Source organism: Blennius ocellaris (assembly GCF_963422515.1).
Source record: "Blennius ocellaris genome assembly, chromosome: 8".
In the NCBI taxonomy this organism is placed as follows: Eukaryota; Metazoa; Chordata; class Actinopteri; order Blenniiformes; family Blenniidae; genus Blennius; species Blennius ocellaris.
This window is the reverse complement of record NC_137657.1, coordinates 4,056,994-4,062,773: the sequence shown is the minus strand read 5'-3', so window position 1 is coordinate 4,062,773 and position 5,780 is coordinate 4,056,994.

Here is a 5,780-nt window from a genome sequence, read left to right as displayed (position 1 = left end):
CTGAGGGGAGCCGGTGCTCAGGGAGACACTGGAGGTGTTGTGGCCCACCTGCACAGACTGGCGTCTGTCTGTGAGGAAGTCCAGCAGCCAGTGACATAAGGGGGTGCTGAATCCAACAGGGACCAGTTTACTCACGAGAGGCTGCGGGATGATTGCATTGATCGTCGAGCTGAAGTTCAGAAACAACATCTGCACGTATGTGTCCTTCTCTTCCAGATGTTGTAAGCTAAGGTGGAGGGCAGAGGAGACGATGTCTTCATCCGAGATCGTGGATTTTTTCGGCACAGGTATTATTGTAGCTGTCTTTAAGCATGATGGTCCCACAGCCTGGATCAGCAAGGTGTTGAAGATTTCTGTGAGAACACCAGCCAGCTGGTCAGCACATTCCTTTAGCACCCATCCCAGTATGTCGTCAGGTCCCGCTGCTTTCCAGGTGTTTACTCTCCTCAGGGTTCTCCGGACCCAGATCAGCTGTATCCAGGCTAAATGGCTGCTGACGGGTGGATTTCCTCGCTATAGTGGTGTTGACTGCCTCAAACCTTGCAAAGTGGTTGTTGAGAAAGTTGATGTTATTGTCGGGGGGGGGGCTGCCACATTCGTCTGCTGTTTGTGGTCCTTGAAGAAGTCCTGTGAGCAGCTTTGCCACCCTAATGGTTGGCTCTGGCTGTTTTCAGTGCCACCATATCACCTGATTTGAAAGCGTCGTTCCGAGCTTTCAGCATTGCACGTACCTCACTGGTCATCCAGGGTTTTTCGTTGGCCCGTGTGGAGAGGTTTTTGATCACACTCACATCCGCCATGCTCTTATGAATGTATGCAGACACAGACTCAGCACACTCCTCCACACATGTGATGATTGTTTGTCGCAGCCGCCTTGAACATGTCCCAGTCCGTGCATCAAAGCAGTCCTGTAGCGCTCCTATTGCTCCCTCAGGCCAGGTGCTCACCTGCTTCTCTCTGGGATTTTTCCTTATCAGGGGCTTGTATGCAGGACTTAACATCACGTCAGAGAGATGGTCTGAGGAGTCAAGGTGGGGGTGGGGGGCAGCCTTCGACACCTGCTTCATGTTACTGTAGACCAGGTCCAGTGTGCTTCCACCTCTGGTTCCACAAAATCCACATATTGATGGAAGTGAGGAAACACAGTTTTCATGTTAGCTTGATTGAAGTCTCCTGCCACGATGAAAACTCTCTCTGGCTGTGAAGATGGCAGTTGACTGATGGTGCAGTACAGAACAGTTAGGGTTCCTTGGTGTTGGCACTGGGAGGAACGTCCACTGCCGTGAAGATCATCACAGGGAATTCCCGGGGTAAATAGAAGGGCCTGTACTTTACAGTCAGTAGTTCAACATCAGGACAGCAGTGACATGCCACTATCTCGCCATTGTTGCACCAGTTGTTGTTAGTGTGTATGCAAACACCGCCGCCTTGGGATTTACCAGTGAGAGAGCTGCTCCTGTCTGACCGAAACGCCCAGCCTCCGTCACGCCCACTGCTGTTCTGTGAGACGGCACTATTGTTCACTCCCTAGTTTAATGTCATTGATTTTGTATATGTATCCCTACTCTCTTCTGTTTGTTTTGTTCTTTTTGTATTGTTTTGTTTGGTCTATTTTGTTCTTGTTTCATATAATGAAAAAAGCTCAGCATAAAATTAAGAGTTTCAAATACTACTACTACCAACAACAACAACAACAACAATAATTTCCCCTGAAACATTTGTGCCCAAAATATTAAAAGGTGGTGAATAAAAGCTGTTCATTTCTCTCAGTGTTTGCGGGGAAGCAGACTTGAAAGAGATCTTCTATTTCAGAGGCGAAAAGTTTGATTTAGCTGAACTTCAGAAGACATAATTCAGTCAGCCTGGGGCGTGAAGCCAGCTGGCCGCCCGCGTTCAGCCTCTGAATACGCAGGTTTTCAGATAGATGTGGGTTCTATCTGTGAGATTTATGAAGCGCTGCAGTCTGGAGGTGAATTGAAGCGGCTCTGAAAGGAAATTACAAGCAATATGTCTCCTTTCACAGAGAAGGTCAACGTTATGGTTGATAGCAAGGAAAACACTCTTTACACAGGTTTCAGAGGACGGCGTTCTTACACAGAAAGTAGTTCCACACCGGAAGAGATGGAGCCGATCCCGGGTGACAAGAGTAGATCGATGGCGAGTCCATCAATACAGACGATTTACAGACAGAAATCTGAACTGTTGGATGACTTTTCACTGCAAACGCACTAAAACACGACGCCACCGTGTCCCGCTGAACGCCGAGCCTCCGTCACACCCTCTGTGAGTCTGATGCCTTTAGAGCAGATTACTGACTGGACCAGGTTACTGACATAGTCAGTAATCTGCTCTAGTCAGTAATCTAATCTAGTCAGCAATCTGGTCCAGTCAGTAATCTGCTCTAGTCAGTAATCTGCTCTAGTCAGTAATCTAATCTAGTCAGCAATCTGGTCTCGTCAGTAATCTGGTCTAGTCAGTATTCTAATCTCGTCAGCAATCTGGTCTAGTCAGTAATCTGGTCTAGTCAGTGATCTAATCTAGTCAGCAATCTGGTCTAGTCAGTAATCTGGTCTAGTCAGTGATCTAATCTAGTCAGCAATCTGGTCTAGTCAGTAATCTGGTCTAGTCAGTGATCTAATCTAGTCAGCAATCTGGTCTAGTCAGTAATCTGGTCTAGTCAGTAATATGCTCTAGTCAGTAATCTAATGTAGTCATCAATCTAATCTCGTCAGTAATCTGGTCTAGTCAGTATTCTAATCTAGTCAGCAATCTGGTCTAGTCAGTAATATGCTCTAGTCAGTAATCTAATCTAGTCAGTAATCTAATCTAGTCAGTAATCTGGTCTAGTCAGTAATCTAATCTAGTCAGTAATCTGGTCTAGTCAGCAATCTGGTCTAGTCAGTAATCTAATCTAGTCAGTAATATGCTCTAGTCATTAATCTGGTCTAGTCAGTAATATTGTCTAGTCAGTAATCTAATCTAGTCAGTAATCTCATCTAGTCAGTAATCTGGTCTAGTCAGTAATCTCATCTAGTCAGTAATCTCATCTAGTCAGTAATCTGGTCTAGTCAGTAATCTCATCTAGTCAGTAATTTGGTCTAGTCAGTAATCTAATCTAGTCAGTAATCTCATCTAGTCAGTAATCTGGTCTAGTCAGTAATCTCATCTAGTCAGTAATCTGGTCTAGTCAGTAATATGCTCTAGTCATTAATCTGGTCTAGTCAGTAATCTAATCTAGTCAGTAATCTGGTCTAGTCAGTAATATGCTCTAGTCATTAATCTGGTCTAGTCAGTAATATTGTCTAGTCAGTAATCTAATCTCGTCAGTAATCTAATCTAGTCAGTAATCTCATCTAGTCAGTAATCTGGTCTAGTCAGTAATCTGGTCTAGTCAGTTATCTCATCTAGTCAGTAATCTCATCTAGTCAGTAATCTGGTCTAGTCAGTAATCTCATCTAGTCAGTAATCTGGTCTAGTCAGTAATCTGGTCCAGTCAGTAATCTGGTCTCAGCTGAAGGTAAAAAGAACCTTTCCATCTGACCTCAGTAAAGCTTGTGACTCACTGAGGCGGCGGGGGAGAGTCCGGTAATGTCCAGCATTTGACTCTCCACTCAGTGGAGAGTCAAAGTCAAGACCCCCCAACCTGAGACCCAGTCAAGACCAAGATCAGGACTTTGAGTCAAGACCAACATGTTGAAAATGAGGTCCCAGACTGGGTGGAGGAGCAGAACACCAGTAACACGTGTCTGTTGAAGGATCAGTCAGTGATGAGATGTTTGGTTCATATTGTCTTCACATGTTTATATCCACACCTGATGTCACACCGTTTCACATTAGAAACTAGATCAGAACACTGACACTGAGCACTGAACACTGACCAAACCAACACTGACTGAACACTGACCAAACCAACACTGACTGAACACTGACTGAACACTGACCAAACCAACACTGACTGAACATTGACTGAACACTGACCAAACCAACACTGACTGAACACTGACTGAACACTGACCAAACCAACACTGACTGAACACTGACTGAACACTGACCAAACCAACACTGACTGAACACTGACCAAACCAACACTGACTGAACACTGACTGAACACTGACCAAACAAACACTGACTGAACACTGACTGAACACTGACCAAACAAACACTGACTGAACACTGACCAAACAAACACTGACTGAACACTGACTGAACACTGACTGAACACTGACCAAACAAACACTGACTGAACACTGACTGAACACTGATTGAACACTGACCAAACCAACACTGACTGAACACTGACCAAACAAACACTGACTGAACACTGACTGAACACTGACTGAACACTGACTGAACACTGACCGAACACTGACCGAACACTGACTGAACACTGACTGAACACTGACCGAACAAACACTGACTGAACACTGATTGAACACTGACCAAACCAACACTGACTGAACACTGACTGAACACTGACCAAACAAACACTGACTGAACACTGACTGAACACTGACTGAACACTGACCGAACACTGACCGAACACTGACTGAACACTGACTGAACACTGACCGAACACTGACCGAACACTGACTGAACACTGACCGAACACTGACTGAATACTGACCGAATACTGACTGAACACTGGAGGTGTGGACCCTTGTTCCTGCACATAGTTCATGTTATTTCTGGAAGTTTCCACACGTGTTTGTGTCTCCGGCAGGTATAGAGACGTCTCCCTGCACCGGCTGCAGGTTCAGGATCAGCCTGCGAGAGGCTCTGCCCACAGGACGGAGCATTTAGATGCGGGATCCTGATGAAATGAGGACGCGGGGAAATGTAGGAAGCAGCTTCCTCCTCCTCTGTTTCCGGCCTGGAGCCAACAGGCGGTGAGAAGTTCAGACGGTGAAGCTGCAGCGGGTCTCATCTCCGAGAAACAGCTGAGCTACGCACCATTTCCTTCACATGCCCTGAACTAGCCTGCCAGCTCCGGAGGGTGTGTGTGTGTGTGTGTGTGTGTGTGTGTGTGTGTGTGTGTGTGTGTGTGGTGAACTCCTCGCAGTGTTTTGCAGCAGGAGGTTCACACAGAGGACAGGAGACCCCCCCCCCCCCCCCCCCAGTAAGTGAGGCTAAGAGCCTTGAACATTCGCTGTTTCTCTCCCGTGGTGTTATGACAAGTTTCCAGATGGAATCTGACTATAAATAAACTACTGACTTATGTTTAATGCATCTCATTACTTTATAGGAACGACTGAGTCATTTGCTCCTGGCTGAGGAAGAGGAGGAGGAGGAAGAGGAAGACTAGGGAGAGGAAGATGAGGAGGAGGTGGAGGAAGAGGAAAAGAAGAGTGAGGAGGAAGATCTTCAGATGGAGGCTGTGACTCTGACCTGATGATGAAGCTCAGCAGACAAACTTCACCCAACATGTGACGGAGAGGAAAGCTTTAAAAGTCACCAGTTCCTCGGACCCCCACCCCAGACCCATGCCTTATGAATAAACGTGAACTTTCTAGCAGTACTTCTATAAAAATGTAACTGATATTACTGATCTCTGTGGGGTCAAAGTTTAATGAGAACATAAAACAATAGCTTTCCACTTTATCGTAACAATATTCTAAATCTTTCTGTTTGGTTGTTTCTGTCAGGTGGACATGAGATGATGTTCAGTATGTTAAAGACAAGAGTAAATGTTAGTTTGTTTTTTTATTTCATTATGAACAGTGCTCTTTTACTTGCCTCTCTTTTAATCATACAAGTTTGCATTGATCTTTTTGTACTTTTAT